Raw genomic sequence first — 17,338 nt, 5'->3', positions numbered from 1 at the left:
TTTATCTACTTGCACTTTGATGTGCTTTCGAACTGCTAGGTGGGCAGGAGTGGGGACCGAGCAATGGGAGCTGTCCCCGTTGCAGGGATTCGAACCGCCGACCTTCTGATCAGCAAGCCCTAGACTCTGTGGTTTTACCCACAGCGCCAAAATTGCTCTGTATTCCATCTTGAACACTCATGGTTAAAAGTAAAATCAAATAGCCTAACTGAAACAGTATTCTTTTTGTCATAAATTAGGTATTTGTTTATTCCCCTCACAAGCTCCTATAAGGTGAAATGAGGAGAAATCTTAGCAAGCAGGACATGGTTCCCCCAAAGCACATACATTTATTCCATTTTGACTGTTCTATACCAGGGTCCTTAAACAGTAAGGATGGAGAGAAATTTGTTTGGTCTGCATTTTAACATGGATTGAGCTAATGCACTGGTCCTCTACTTAAATGCAGATTGGAATGCCACAATAAATCACAGATTACTCACTAAATTTTGCAGTACAGTTCAAAAAGTGTGGATAAAGATATGTATCTTACGATAAGAATGCATTGAAAAATGCTTTGAAAACCATATGAAATGTGTTTCAGGAAACAAATTCATGCAAAATGCATATTTCATCAGAAACTAGAATAATTCATAGAATCACAGAATCATTGGAAGAGACCCCAAGGGTCATCTGGTCCACCCCTGCAATACAGGAATCTAAGCTAAAGCATCCATGACAGATGACCATCCAACCTCTGCTTAAAAACCTCCAAAGAAGGAGGGTCTTAAGAATGGTCTACCGGAGGAGACCATTTCACTATCAAACAACTCTTGTCAACAAAAAGTTCTTCCTAATGTTAGTAGGAATTTCCTTTCTTGTAACTTGAAGCCATTAGTTTGAGTCCTACCCTCCATCTCCCATGTGACAGCCCTTGAGATACTTGAAGATGGCTATCATATCTCAGCCACCTCTTTTCCAGGCTAAACATATCCAGCTCCTTCAAGCTCTCTTCATAAGGCTTGTTTTCCAGACCCTTAATCATCTTGGTTGCCCTCCTCTGTACAACCGCACATGTTCCAGCTTGTCAACACCCTTCTTACATTGTGGTGTCCAGAATTGGACACAGGATTCCAGGCATGGTCTGACCAAGGCGGAATAGAGTGATACTATGATTTCTTTTGATCTGGACACTATACTTTTGTTGATGCAGTCTAGAATAGCATTAGCTTTTTTGCTGCTGCATCACACTGTTGACTCATGTTGTGGTCCACTAAGACCCCTAGATCTTTTTCTATTAATAAGCTGCATGTCTCCCATCTCATATTTATGCATCTGGTTCTTCCTGGCTAAGTCAGAACCTTACATTTATACCTACTGAAATTCATTTTGTTTTGTTTGGACTCAGTTCTCCACTCTGTTAAGGTCATTTTAAATACCAATTCTGTCTTCTGCAGCATTAGCCACCCCTCCCAGTTTGGTGTCATCTGCCGATTTGATGAGCATCCCCTCAATTCCTTCATCCAAGATGTCTATAAATTCAAATGTGAATTTTTCACGCATTAAACAAAATCTGGAAAAAACAAGGTAGAAAGGGCCCGTCATGGAGCACACGTGAGACTGACTTGGGGTGGCAATAGGACAACCTATTTCATAGTGATGGGAATGAGTGATTCTGTTCTGCAATTTCAACTGTAGCATTCAAAGAAAAATCTGCTCGAAAGAGTAGATCTCTGTTTATATTTTGTATATCTCATTTTTGGAAGGAGTCTCATAATGTTCCAGAATTGACATATTTGCTGGTAGCCTACAAATCATAGAAATAAACAGCATTCCCCTCTCTTCACGTTCACATCACTGGAATAAAAGTGAATATATACTGCCTGAAAGAAATGCCTCCTCTTCTATCAGATTAGTAGTGTTGTGTTTTTTGAAAATGTTGTTTGGGGCCTGCAATGCTTTTTGCTGTGTAGCTCTTCCTTTGCAACAGATTGTCACATTTTTTCAGGGTTACCTGTATCTTCTATGCTTGAATTGGCTTTATTCTCCTGAGCAGCAGGGCTATTTTTCACAGGCCATTTTTTCCTTAAATGTCTCCAACAGAATTATGACTCAGTGTTGGAAAGGAAGGATGAACCATGGCTCATGTTTCTATCAGATGTACTCATAACCAGGGGAGCCATTTCAAGTTTCTGCGAGTGTGACCATTCACTCTGTTAGCAAGGTAGTAATTGGACAGTCTTCTGATTGAACTCCCTTAGGAAATATATACCTAGTATATTTCCAGATGAAATGACGCTGCAGAAGGGACTTTGGATAGCCACCAGCCTTGCGTCTCATCAAGAGGATTACAGCTCTATTAGTATGGCTTCCAATGTTATCATTAGTGTTAATTCTGGGGATCAGGCCAAATGCTAGCATGGGAATGAAATACCAAGACTTGCCCCTGACATTTCCTGACCATCTTTTCACACTGTTCAGCATTGTTTTTCAACAAATTAGATGGATAGATTTGGGGGTGGGGAAGAAATGTCCCTTTGCTTTATGTTTCTGTTTAATAATTGGCAGGTTGTATCTCACAGTCCCTTTGCTTGGTACCCTAGGAATTACTGTGGCAGAAATAATAAGAGCAACAAAACCGTTTTGGCTCCAAGGCAGCAATGTAACAAATTGAGCCATGCTAATGACTAATTTGTGTTTTCAGTATCTCTCTGCTACAGAAGACAAGCAATATAGGTAATTTCTTTGGCTTCCTTTTCTTCAGTTTCCTCTTACTAATAAAAACAAGCAATTGCATTATATTTTTTTCCTTCCCTCAGCAATGTCAGGCACTTCAAGTCAGACTGTGAGACCCTAATGGACAGCATGTAAGGCATGTTGTGTAAGTCTCAAAGTTTAAGCACTTTCAGGGAAAGGACATCCAAATCCCACACATTCTCAGGGGCTTTCATCTCAAGTGTGTGCATAGAATGCTTTAGGAGAGAGTGCAGCCATGGGTAGCCAATCACGCGATCCATCACTGGCAGCTTCTGCTGGCATAATCTGGGTAATTGCGTTTGACTGCTAGTATCAAGAAAGACAAATTGAGAACTTACATAGGCAGGACCTGTTTCACTTGGAAACTTGCTCAGAATTAGGGATGTGTCAACCACTGGTAAATTTCACTAGCCTTATCAAAAAGTCTTTTAGTTTTCCTTGACATTGAGACGTTTCATCTCATATGAAAAAGCATGCCAGTTGTGATCCAGCTGTTACATATCTGATAGTAGGCCATAGTTGAATGGATCAGGGAAAGAGTTACTAGGAATCCAGAAGACAAGGAAGGGAGTTACACCATGGTTTCAACTCAGGCTCAGTTTATTATTTGTGTTCTGGGCAGGACAAGATATTCTGACTAGGAGTGGCAGAGGAAACAGCCTTTGAGGCAGCTCCAATTTTCCAGAAACCTAGGTACACCACAACTACCCAAATGCCCCAAGAAATCTTCATATGGTCAACTGCATGCAAGCAACAAAGGTTTGTTAAAAATAATCTCTGTGTCTGATTGAGAGATTGAATCTTTATTTGCGTCAACAATACAATATACAAAGAATAGGAATAAAAAGTCAATTATATAAAATACATTTTAGGGTTTTGAATCAGTACCGGTAGTCAAATATTGGATCTTGTTCTGATTGCCCCAGCTAAAAACCTTGCAACCTTTGCCGTCACCTGCTCATCCTGTCCTGTCAAGAGAAAGGACACTGTGGCAGTGGCTGGGCGACCTGGAATGGACAATAAAAGAGGGGTGATAATCTCATTCCTCAAGTTTTTTTATAAAGAGTGCAAGCCAGAAGGGCATGCACCACCAATTTGGTACTGCAATCTCCATAGGGGCATAAGCGTTTTTTGTGTGGAATCTGTTGGAATCGTCCCTTGAGTACAGCTGAGGGCAATGCATTCAAATTTGTGAGAGTAAAAGCGTGCCTATGTTTTAGAATTGCTAGGTTATGCAGATAGGGTGCCAGAGAGTCAAAATGGGAAGGTGGAAAATAGTCATACCCTGGGCAAAATTTCCTTATTGTGGCCCAAGTTGCTCTGTGTCTGATTTATGATGTGGGTACCGTAGATTTGAATGTTGGGAAGGGATAGACATGCATGCTCAGGGAGATGTTTAATTCAGGGCAAGGGTGATTTTGATGGTTTCCTCCCAGGGGAGTTCATTGCTCAAAGTACGGGGTGCTTCTGAGTAATTAAAGCTACTTGGGGTGGATAAGTCATGGGTGCAGAGTCTGCAGGAGCCAATTTCCTAGAACCCTCTGAGATGGATTCAGCTACCGGTAGTTCAAACCTACCCTGAGACACTTTGGGCAGCTGTGCCTAGCCTAGCATGTTGCTTTGATTGCAGATTTCCCCAATCCATCCAGATTATTTTGTTTTTAAGTGTTCTTAAAACCTGCCAAATCGAGTGTGCATCCCCTTCTGAGTGTAATATTTCCGAGTTCAGATGTAGCATGCATCTGGTGTAAGGGAGATACCCCTTTTGGGTTGGGTGATGTCTGTGCTGTGCTTAGCCTGCAAAGGTTGGGGGGGGAGGTGTTTCTTTCCTAAATTTATATGTATAGTACATCTCTGTCTCTCCACTAGCCTGATTCCTAGAAGCCCATAGGCAGTGTTAAAGAATTTCACTTTTATTATTTACAAAGTGCCCCCCCAGAGGCATCCAGAGGACCGGGCACATCCTAATGTCAGCTGCAGCAAGGCTCTAGATTCAGCAGCATGGCAAGCGGGTGGCGGCTGCTTCTGCACATCTTCCAACGAGCTGTGATCTGCGCCCCCAAGCAGAGCAGGTTGCCCACCTCTGTCTGAGCCAGGAGTGCCAGCAGTGGATACAGCTTGAGGGGGGATGGGAGAGCTGTTCCTGCGAGGGCCAGAGTGTGTTTTAGGTGGCATGCAAGGAGCTTGCGACTCACCACCTTTTGTGGAGAGAGATCTGGGAATTCACCAGTGGGCTGCCTCCTAATTATTTGAAGGCTAGCTAAGAAGACAAACCCAGGCTCCCCACACCCCAATACATTATAGATAAATTTTAATCCTTTTTTTATTTAAATGCACAGATACCAGGTGAATCTTGGGGCCTTTGCACACACTTATAGTAAATGTAAACCTTCAGCAGACAGTACAACCTTTCCCCCCATAGGAACTCCCCAGAGATGACATCTATACTTCAAGGATGATTCAGCCAAACCTCTCTGTATACTCTTTCTCTTTCTCCGCTTTTCCAAACTGGTTCCAAATTGGGTTTTTTGTCCCTGCTACTTGCTACAGAATTCTTCTGGGAATTATAGTCCAAAATCTGGTGGAAAATTCCCAGCTATCTGGAGGACATCTCCTGTTCTTAACTCACAGTGAATAATAATAATAATAATAATAATAATAATAATAATAATAATTTATACCCTGCCCATCTGGCCGGGTTTCCCCAGCCACTCTGGGCGGCTTCCAACAGAAAAATAAAATAAAATAAATCGATTAAACATTAAAAGCCTCCCTAAACAGGGCTGCCTTCAGATGTCCTCTAAAAGTCTGGTAGTTATTTTTCTTTTTGACATCTGGTGGGAGGGCGTTCCACAGGGCGGGTGCCACTACCGAAAAGGCCCCCTGCTTGGTTCCCTGTAACTTGGCTTCTCACAGCGAGGGAACTGCCAGAAGGCCCTCGGCACTGGACCTCGCAGAGCGATGGAAGTGGAGACGCTCCTTCAGATATACTGGACCGAGGCCGTTTAGGGCTTTAAAGGTCAGCACCAACACTTTGAATTGTGCTCGGAAACGTACTGGGAGCCAATGTAGGTCTTTCAAGACTGGTGTTATGTGGTCTCGGTAGCTGCTCCCAGTCACCAGTCTAGCTGCTGCATTCTGGATTAATTGTAGTTTCCGGGTCACCTTCAAAGTAGCCCCACATTGCAGTAGTCCAAGCGAGAGATAACTAGACATGCACCACTTTGGTGAGACAGTCCACGGGCAGGTAGGGTCTCAGCCTGCGTACCAAATGGAGCTGATAAACAGATGCCCTGGATACAGAATTAACCTGCACCTCCATGGACAGCTGTGAGTCCAAAATGACTCCCAGGCTGCGCACCTGGTCCTTCAGGGGCACAGTTACCCCATTCAGGACCAGGGAATCCTCCACACCTGCCCACCTCCTGTCCCCCACAAAGAGTACTTCTGTCTTGTCAGGATTCAACCTCAATCTGTTAGCCGCCATCCAACCTCCAACCGCCTCCAGGCACTCACACAGGACCTTCACTGCCTTTGCTGGTTCTGATTTGAAATATCAGTTAATCTTTTCTGATTACCAAGTGGTCAGATTAACAACGGATGGTCAGCCAGTATCTGCGACAGTATTTATGAGTTGCTTCTGCTTTCCCCCAAAGCACCGGATGTGACATGCAACAAAACCAACAATACAATTCATCAACTGCTAAATTAAACATTCAGTAATTACCTGGAGATATCCACATGCTTTGAAGTTAGATCATTTATTTCGCCCTTCAAGATATGTGTGATTCCAACCAAGGATAATGGAAAATAGCACATGCACTTAAAAAAATTACACCTGAATGTTGCATATATGAGATCCTTTTACAGGGCTGCCATTGTGTGTGATTCTGACTGTTTCAGCTTCAGCTCTTCCCCTTCAGTTGGTCATTAAGCAGAGAGTTCAGGCATATTCTTCCTCGTACTGCTGACAACAGAAATCCCACTGAGACCATAAAAAAATTGTATGTGAAAGGCTGAATAGAACCTGGCCGCCCATTTGTATCTGTCTGCTTTTAAAGGTCATTACTCCAGATACACACCCATCTTTCACAGCCGTCTTACAGCTGGATTTTTGACCATTCATTATTCTTACTCTTGATCCTTTATAACCTGGATACAAAGAGCTGGAAAGGCAGAAAGGGGAAGGGAAGGCAACGCAACAGAATGAAAATCAGTCTGTGCTCCCCAATCAGTAGCAAACATTTCCCAGTTAAATACAATTGTTTAATGATGCCGATAGGAATGGCTTTACCAAGTTAAAATATAGAAAGTTTTCACAAAGACAAAATAATGTTTCAGATATTTGTAGGCAGTTATAATACTTCTGCTCCTTGGTGATGCTCAGCAGGAGAACGAAGCAAAGTCTATGAAGAAAGATGTGGTGTTAACTGCTGTTAAACCACGTGCCCCGTCTCATGAGTAATTGTCATGGAGCTTCTTAAATTACATTTGGTGACTGAAGTTCAGCATTGGAGTGTCCTAAAACACATTCAATCTAGAGCCTGCCCCTCAAGAATGGGCCCACCATTCAGTTTTGGGCTCCAGCTACATGTTATATTGGTCCCCCCCCTTCAGTTCTTTTTTTAAAAAAACAAAAACAAAACAAAAACAAACTTTACCTGGGCAGACTATCAGTTGAAATAGAGAAAGGGTATATGGAGAATTCATACTTCATTCATCTCGGGGTTCTTCAGCACAAAACACTTCCTCCTCCTCAATATGCTTCTTCACCTCACAGAAGGAAAAAATATGGGCTCTCCATAGGTTTTCTGTAGCTTGGGGTGAAAAAGCAGCTTGAAGAGTCTGATTTTTCAAACTGAAAAAGGACCAGAGGAGAAAACACCTCCACACTCCCTTGCTCTGACTCACTGCCTGCCCAAACTGACAGTTTTAAAATGCAGAGGGGGAAATCACAGATTTTTGCCTCGGCTGCAGTGTAGATGATCTCCCACCAGATTAAAGTATGAATGATGCTTCATCTGCATTGTGGGCAACATCCTTTTGTGAACAAACGGAAGGCAATACCTGAACTGAATCTCACATACCTTTTTGTTGTCTGGAAAACAACCCCAAACACAAACAACACACATGCACCATGCAAGTGCAAAATGTATTCAAAACGTTTCTGCCCTGCCTGCCTCTCCTAGGCTTGAGGCTGCTCACAGCAACATTTGAAACAATTGGAACAATTGAACAATTGAAATGCAACGACAAGCTAGTCAGACAAAGGAGAATCCCTTCCCACAGCAAGAGATTAAAAGCAGTCAGGCTCAACACCCTGTGCTCTGATGGGCTTTCTCTGAGAGACAGTTCTTCTGAGAGGCCCAGGGCTACCACTGAGAAAGTCTTAAGTCACATTTTACAGAGAGTTTCTTTCCTTGACATTTTAAAGCACAATCAGTCTGACTGTGTTTGAGTAGAAGGAGCCATGGCAGTTGCTTAATTTGTTCTCCTCCTGTCCTTTTCCAGTTCAGAATTGCTCTCTATGAAACTGTTCTTCCCTGCCCCAACCACAGGGAAACATAAAGGAATTCTACATTTCCACATGTGAGTCAAAATGCTTGGGGAAAGGTGAAAAATGACCAGAAGACAAAGGGTTACACAGTTTTTCTCCTCTCCTGTAATTCTTCCTCCACCCACATGTTCAACTGGTTTTTCTGTTAACAACAACAACAACAACAACAATTTTATTATTATTTCTATCCTGCCCATCTGGCTGGGTTTTCCCAGACACTCTGGGCGGCTTCCAACAAAAGATTAAAAATACATTAAAACATCAATCATTAAAAACTTACCTAAACAGGGTTGCCTTCAGATGTCTTCTAAATGTCATATAGTTGTTTATTTCTTTGACATCTGATGGGAGGGCATTCCACTGGGCGGGTGCCACTACCGAGAAGGCCCTCTGCCTTGTTCCCTGTAACCTCACTTCTCACAGGGAGGGAACCGCCAGAAGGCCCTCGGTGCTGGACCTCAGTGTCTGGGTTGAACGATGGGGGTGAAGAGGCTTCTTCAGGTATACTGGGCCGAGGACATTTGGGGCTTTAAAGGTCAGCACCAACACTCTGAATTGTGCTCGGAAACGTATCTGTGAAGCAACGAAACATGGTGTTCCTATAATGTGGAGTTTGAGCCACAGGCCCTCTGGCAACTGTGTACACTAATATGTGAAGGGGTGCGTGTGTCCCCGCCCACCTGGCCAACCTCTGCTACATGGAGAGTGACAGTCTCACCATCAAACACAACCAGTGATGAGAGCTTTGAGGCCCTACTGCTTCATGTGCCTCCTCCACGAGAGGTCTGAAGGGTAGCAACATGAGAACGGGCCTTTTCTGCAAAGGCTCCCTGCTTGTGCAATGCTCTCCCCAGAGAGGCTCGATTGGCGCCTTCATTGTACACCTCTAGGCACCAGGCAGAAATGTTCTTCTTTGGCTGATTAACATCCAATCCCCTTTTAAATGTGGTTGAAGGCTATGGGGGAGCTTTTGCCATTGATAATGTCATTTCCCACCTAACCCAACTGGGAAGCAAATGGAAGAAAAATAAAAACCTGGGCAATAGAGTGTCATTCTTACTGCAGAGGTTCTCCCCAACCAAGAGGGATCTAAAGAGCCCCATTTGTGTAAAATCAGCCTTAACTTCCTTTACTAATAGATAATAATTTCTCCTCTTACGTTGTTGGGCATTTTTGGTTGCAGAATGAGCTCATAAGCTGATCATCCAGAGGCATACCTACATAGCGTAATGGATTTGTGATAATTAACCTCCAGACTATTTGCAGTGTGAAAGGACTCCAACACAGCTTGAATCTCAGGTAAGACAGAGCAGAATATCATATTCAAATAAAATGAGAACACATTCTCCACCATTTTCAGATATCCCCTCCATCTTGGTGCTTTGACAAATCAGGTTGGCCAGAGTTTCCATGACTATAATGAATGGCAGAGGCACTAGGTTGCCTCCAAGATTGGGCGGGCCCAGAGAGCCCATGATGGAGGAGGCTGCGCGCCTAGGAGGAGCCACTGGACCTGCAGCCTCGAGATTGAGGGGGCTGCTCCCCTGAAAACAAAGGTGACTTCAGCCTCCTAGAGCTGCCCTGCCTGCTACCTGCTGGCCATATGCAGATGCATTTTGCAGCTCCTAAAGACAAAAAGAAAAGTGAATCAGTCATGTGTAGTATACTGTTTTCTTGTTTTCCTTCCTTCCTTCCTTCCTTCCTTCCTTCCTTCCTTCCTTCCTTCCTTCCTTTGAATAACTTGCATTGGGGTTTATAAACAAGGATCATAGGAATAATAAATGATTTAAATAAACTCCACATGCTATTTGTATATCACAAAAGTAGCACAATAAATTTGTAGTAATGGCTATGACAAATGGTTCATTATTAGTGGTCAATATGTTCCTGGTTTGTGAATTGGTTTAAACAAAAGCAAAGGGAAAACAGAAAAAAACAGAGTTAACAAAGAAGTGTGGTTTACTGTTCTGACTCAAAGTGAGAATATTTGGTGTGTTTATTTTTGCTAAGGTTTAAAGGTTTGTTATATTTTCCTTTTTAAAGTGTGCTTTGCTGTCATGCATGTTGTGTGTGGACAAGCTTATAAATGGAAACAATTTGAAACAGTGTGAATCAGTATTTCTCAAAGAGGGAAATTACAGGAAATGTATACACATACTTTGTGAGGCATTTGAGGGAGGCAACGGGAAAATATGAAAGAAAGAAAAAATTCTGATTAAACTGGCAAGGCTTTCACAAGACCTTCAGAGCAAATGCTTGTAGTTAGCTTGAGAAAAGATGAACTCCTTACCACAAATAAAATGCTGTTGCAAAGAATTTAGCAGTTGCCAAAGATGGATTAGATATCAATAGAGATACCAGTAATTGCAAGCTGGTTATGCCAAAACTCCGTCTCCATCTGCCACCATTTATGGTTTATCCATACTTCCTCTTCTCCTGCTGGAAAAACAGCTCTTTACCACACAATCGGAGCAAACAGCAATCAGGTTTTCCATGGATTTAGATTTAGCTCTGATTTAGAGCTAAAGAGTGGCTTTTCCCTGAGAAAGGAGTAGAGCAAGGGGAAAACTACTTGGACCTGTGCTTTCTAGGCATGGGACAAGCAGAAGTGTGGACGACCCCTAAGCGACTGGCTCTGCCCCTTCACCACTATTTTGTGAAGCAGTAATTGTCAGCTGTCTCAAATGGGCCTTGAGGGTCCAAAGTTGACAACCTCTGGTGTAAACTCACTCTCTCTAGCTATAAAAAATGTACACGAGCCTCAGTGCAACTCAAGAAAAAATAGATAAAATGAAATTATAGGTTAAAAGAGTCTGGTTTCATCTGTAACTTGCTAATTCTTGCTTTCTTGTCAAATCATAGCAGACAAAACATACTAAAAATCTGGAAGGAGATCCTGCACACATTCTGTTCATGAAATTTATTTCTGAGCTCCATTAAACCTAGCCAGACGAATAATTGATGTGAGCATCCGGTGGGGCTAGCTTATAAGTCCTGGAACACTCATCCTGTCTAGTATCCATGTCTATAATTCTTTCACAGAGGGATGTGGCAGAATTTGTTATTGTTTTAGAAACCTGGACACTCTGCTATCAGCCAGAAACACAATGTGAGTAATTCAGTTTTTACTCCCTTGAAGCAAGCTGGTGCTTGCCTAATTGGTATTTGAGGAGCTTGTTGAAGGGAGCAGGCTGACTGATAATGTAGTACATGGGGTTCCCCCCCCCCCCAAGAGTGCCCAGTTGTCCAACTATCGTAGGAATGCCATCACTTTTCTGAACGTGCAACATGGGGCACCACAGTTCTCCTTAGGACAGGAGTAGGGAACTGTGCCCCCCCCCCAGATGCTCTTGGTGTGGACTACAACTCCCCCTATCCCTGACCATGCCATGAGGCAGTGGCTGGGGGAGGCCAGCACCACCTGGAAGACACAGGATCCCAATCCCAGGCTTAAGACATGTTTCATGGGTACCAGACTTTTTGCTGTCTTTCATATTTCTTCCAGAGCCTTGCAGCCAAAGATTTAGCTGTTTTTGTTATCAGATTACTCTTTGAATTTCAGCTCTTCTTAGCTCTGCAGAGTTGCACCATGAACATTGTCTTTCCTTTCCCTTTCAGAAAAGCCACTCTATCCTTCTGCTCTGCCCTTCATTGCCAGCTTCCAACCTTATTTCCCGGGGCCCCTGTTTCATTTTTGATCCCTTTTCTAAGATCCTTCACCTGCTCTGATACTGCTATGATCTAGGCAGCACTGCTGTGTGCTGGTGATATAATCGTCTGTGGTGTAGAGTTTTTTGGTCCCATCATGGCAGCAATTCATGCTAATTGTGGACACTAATATGCCAAAAACAAAGCTCAATAGATTACTGGTAACTAAAAAGGGCCCTGGGAGCCTAAAGTGATCACTTGCAGAGGAGGCTTCCCATGGTATCTCTGGAGGAATAATTGCTCTTCGATGCCCTGAGGGTAGGGGGAATGGGATCACACACTTGCCATCTCTATTTCCAACCTCCGTTTGTTCTATTTACGTGCATTTATTCGTACAATGGAACAAATTCTTTATGTACAATCAAGAACCTTGGAAAAGCAAAGATCCCATGTATGGTTGTATACACATATAAACTATGCCCATGTTAAAGGTAAAGGGACCCCTGACCATTAGGTCCAGTCGTGACCGACTCTGGGGTTGCGCGCTCATCTTGCATTATTGGCCGAGGGAGCCGGCGTATAGCTTCCAGGTCATGTGGCCAGCATGACAAAGCCGCTTCTGGCAAACCAGAGCAGCACGTGGAAACGGCGTTTACCTTCCCGCTGTAGCGGTTCCTATTTATCTACTTGTATTTTGACGTGCTTTCGAACTGCTAGGTTGGCAGGAGCTGGGACCAAGCAACGGGAGCTCACCCCGTCACAGGGATTCGAACCGCCGACCTTCTGATCAGCAAGCCCTAGGCTCAGTGGTTTAACCCACAGCGCCACCTGATGCCCATGTTAAGCTGAACATATTTGTGTCTGGGATTGGGAACAACACAAGTGATCTGACTCCCCATCCCACATGTTCAATGAAACGTTTGAATGGTGTTACTTTGCCTCTGTTATCAGATGTTTGCTATCGAAGAGGTTTTGCAGAATTTTGGAGCACCAGTTTGACAAACACTGGCAAAGGATGGGTAAAATAAATGTATACCATGAGCAATGCTGCATTATATCTCCTTCAAGTCTATGAAAAGCTATTGTCTGTACACAGCCCCAGGATACTAATATTCTGAGGTATTTAATTGTCCAAGTTCTTAAGCAGTTATGAAGATTAGCAGTCTATTAGAACTTCTAAGTAACCTTCCATCTACTTTCTATACAAGAAGTGATTTACTTGATTAAAATGTTGCCACTGGAAACATTAAAAAATGTAATCCCCTTAATGTATAGTCATTCAGTTGTCGTAACGATTCCAGGCAGTGTTGTCAAGATTTTCAAAGTGAAGAGGGCTTTAAAGTTTCAATACTCAATGGCTAAGTGATGAGATGCCACATAATTTTGATGTCAGTTTTGAGTCACTTCGGAACAACATGAATCACAGAGGGTCAAACTAGTTGTGATGCAATTAGTGATGTCTAGGTGCAAGGCCCCCAACTAGAAACGGGGCTCTAGCAGGGTGTGGGGCTCAAATCTTTGTCTCTGCTGTGCTACAGTATTTTCACTGGGGCAAAACCTCCTATTTTTGGCAATGGGAAAGAGGGGAGCCTAAATTGAAATTGCCATAGGGAGTGATTGTATTGTGTGATACTCTCCTGCTTACAACAGTGAGCACCTGTGCACACATTAGCACTGAAGCCCAGTAACATACAATTGTGAGTGAAATAGACACACACAAAAATTGTACAATAATTAATAAGGCACACCGGCAGATAAATTAATAACATAACAAAATAGCTTGAAACAAAATAAAAAAATTACCTTCCAGTAGCACCTTAGAGACCAACTAAGTTTGTCATTGGTATGAGCTTTCGTGTGCATGCACACGTCTTCAGATACCAAGAAGTGTGATACCATCTGAAGAAGTGTGCATGTCCACGAAATCTCATACCAATGACAAATTTAGTTGGTCTCTAAGCTGCTACTGGAGGGATTTTATTTTATTTTCTTTTTTTACTACAGCAGACCAACATGGCTACCTACCTGAAAATAGCTTGAGACGGTGTAAAGGAGACTATAAACTTAGAACCATAGCTGCCAAGTCTCCCGTTTTTCACGGGAAACCCCTGTTTTTAAAGACATTTCCCGCTGTTATCCCGAATGGCGAAGTATCCTGTAATTCCCCCAGATTTTCAAAGCAGCTCCTGCTGGCCAGGGAGGCTCCTTCTGTGCATGTCTGGACATGCGCAGAACCGATTTCAGGTGCTGCTCTGCCCATGTCTGGGCACCAGAAATCGGGCAGCGCTGGCACCGGAAGTAGCTTCTACACATAGAAGCGACTTCCGGTGCTGCGCCACTGCTGATCCTGTATTTTTCAATCCGGGAGTTAATGGGTATGCTCAGAACTATTCTAAAGAACAATTTTAAACTATTCTATTCAGTGGCTCTAATGAGAACAAATAAGCTACACTTAGGGAACAATCCAATAGCAAGATGCACTGTGTGTGGATGGTTAGAATCCAGTGGATCTCTGGCTGAGCCAGGAGGTTCTTGACACATCCAGAGTAAACCAGCTTAACTCATTCAGGATCAGCTCTTCCAGAGATATGCCAGTGTACCTCTTCCCTTCCATCCCAGCTGACTTATGTTAAAGCCTGACAAATCTCAAGCCAGTGTAAGCCCTGAAAAATGGCATTATGTGGCATGACATAGCAGGATGGCTCCTGTGCCTGTTCAGCTTTGTCATCTGACTTGACAATTCAGTGTAAATTCCGACAACCAAAAAGGTGGTTACAGGTAGGTAGCCGTGTTGGTCTGGATCGAAGTAAAATAAAAAAATTCCTTCAGTAGCACCTTAAAGACCAACTAAGTTTTTATTTTGGTATGAGCTTTCGTGTGCATGCACACTTCTTCAAAAAGGTGGTGTAATTCATAAAGGCTCACTTTCACTCTGCTAGCCCTCGGTAGGCTCAGGAAGCAGTAGCCCAGCTGCTGAACAGCTTGGATCAAGTGAAATGTTATGCCAGTTTAATTCACGCTGAGCTTTTTTCATGCCAGCTTCTTGTGTGGAGGATGGTTCCCTTAGACAGACCCAAGCAAAAGAGAAAAAAACAAAGCAGAGCTAAACCCAAATGAGTAAATGAATAAGAGTTGTAATTTGGAAGAAAAGGGGGACATGAATAAGGAACTAGGCTGAAATGATGTGTCCAGCAAAAGCCTCCAGCAGAACTTTTTAACACTGCTGCCCTTCAAAGACAAAGAGCAAGAAGCATGAGACCAAAACACAATTTGATATCTGTCAAATACCCTCCCATAGCACTGGGATTTTTAAAGGTTTGGGGTAAATCATTCCCGCTGATTACAGTCTTGACCTGCCTGCCCCAATGAGGCTCTCTTGGCTCCCGTCCCCCACACTGACCTTTGCCCTCTCTTACCACCACTCTGGCATTTTCTTTATATTGTCAGCTTAGAGACACTCATTTTGCTTTTCACATTGCAACATCTGCAATGTTTTTGCTGTCTGAGACATCAAGGCACCAAGAAGTGCTTTGAGGGAGATCCTGCTTCAACCTGGGGCACCTTGTTACACCTTGGACAAGCCCAGAAAACCTCTGAAGCCCCCCACTTTGATTTGGCCTTTGGGCTTTGTGAGGGACAGGGGATATCGCGAAGTCCCTCCCCTCCTGAGTTCAAGCCCATCCCCGAGCGCAGGGGAAAGCAGGGAGAGTTCCGATTCCAGTGGGGAAGCAGGAAGTCGTGTCCGAGGCTCAGACAAGGTAGCGGAGCCAGGGTCCCAGGTGGCACAGGAAGGGGCAAGCAAGGGGGGGAGACCCATCCCCCCAACTCCGAAATTGCGCAGAAAGCGGAGAGGGAAGAGGATGGGTCTACCAAAGTTGTTATGTTGGAGAAAAACGCGCCAAACGCCATTTGGAGGTTCTGATTCAAGCTGAGAAGATGTGTCCTTGTAAATAGCATTGCCTTCAGCACTGTAAATACGCAGCACCAATAAAAGATAAAATGCAGAGCTGTGTAGAGTCGTTACTCTGAAGTAGCCCGCTCCGGCCACTGTGACAGGCTTCTACATTAAAAAGTGAGCCGTTGCTTAGGACATTGCTCCTTATTTGAATCCTGGTTGGTTCTAACATGTGCCTGCTGTATGATGCTTTTGGATTCTTGAGCTACAGTGGAACCTCGGTTTATGAACACCTTGGTTTATGAATTTTCGGTTTATGAACGCCGCGGACCTATCTGGAACGGATTAATTCACTTTCCATTACTTTCAATGGGAAAGTTCACTTCAGTTTATGAACGCTTCAGTTTATGAACAGACTTCCGGAACCAATTACACCCATGTTTCAGTTTATGAACGCTTCAGTTTAAGTACTCCGCGGACCCGTCTGGAACGGATTAATCCACTTTCCATTACTTTCAATGGGAAAGTTCGCTTCAGTTTATGAACAGTTACTCCGCGGACTGTCTGGAACGGATTAATCCACTTTCTATTACTTTCAATGGGAAAGTTCGCTTCAGTTTATGAACGCTTCAGTTTATGAACAGACTTCCGGAACCAATTGTGTTCATAAACCGAGGTACCACTGTACTGCTATGAGCTTTGATATCCTGCTCTCTGTTTTGTGGTGCACTGGTTAGAGTGTTGGGCTAGGACCTTGAAGACCAGAGTTCAAATCCCCACTCAGCTATGGAGCTCACAGTGACCTTGGGCCAGTCGGTACCCCACAGCCTAACCTACCTCACAGGGTTGTTGTGAGGGCAAAATGGAAAGGATGGAGATCCGTGTTTGCCACCTTGAAGGAAAGGTGAGATAGAAATGTGAAGAAGAAGAAGAAGAAGAAGAAGAAGAAGAAGAAGAAGAAGAAGAAGAAGAAGAAGAAGAAATAATGTGTGTGAAAAGGTATCACCATTCCCTGGGACCAATGAACAACAAAGTACAGTATACATGCAGGTCTTGCTTTCTGAACAAAATGCTTTCCCAGGAAATTATTCAATAGGCAAGCATTTCCATTATTTCCTATAGAAACCTTTCTAATTCATGATTTGTCTGATCTCTCCCACCCTCCATGACTCTGGCTGTTTGGATATATGAATCCATCTTTCATGTTATGGAGTTTGGGTACATTTTTGTGTGTCCGGATAACCAAAATTTCAGATGAGTGCTCTGATAGTGGGAGTGTTCTGATAGTGGGACCTGTGTGTAAAAGATTTTATACATGGGCATTCACATTACTCAGCAAGTCGGGTTGTTTGCGTTCACCAGCGCGGTATGGTTTACTATTGCAATCCCTTTCATCATGAGTATTCCTTGATATCTGACACAAAATATTTTTTTTAAAAAAATGTATCTGGAGAGGTTTCATCACCTATAACTACAATGCTTGCCCTCCTTCAGCCTTTGCA

At 43.4% G+C, this 17,338-nt stretch overlaps 1 long non-coding RNA gene across 1 annotated transcript; it reads right to left on the bottom strand.

Annotated features, from left to right (window-relative positions):
- Positions 1–3,529: 3,529 nt before the first annotated feature.
- On the bottom strand, positions 3,530–7,606 carry LOC148685832 (uncharacterized). Its single transcript, XR_015949826.1, has 3 exons — positions 7,398–7,606; positions 6,464–6,902; positions 3,530–3,743 (listed from the first exon to the last, which is right to left on the bottom strand). It is a non-coding gene; the product is annotated as an uncharacterized LOC148685832 (long non-coding RNA).
- Positions 7,607–17,338: the final 9,732 nt, after the last annotated feature.

The sequence above is a fragment of the Zootoca vivipara genome, chromosome 4 (assembly GCF_965207765.1).
Source record: "Zootoca vivipara chromosome 4, rZooViv2.hap1.1, whole genome shotgun sequence".
Taxonomy (NCBI): domain Eukaryota; kingdom Metazoa; phylum Chordata; class Lepidosauria; order Squamata; family Lacertidae; genus Zootoca; species Zootoca vivipara.
This window is presented reverse-complemented; position numbering and strand designations above follow the sequence as displayed.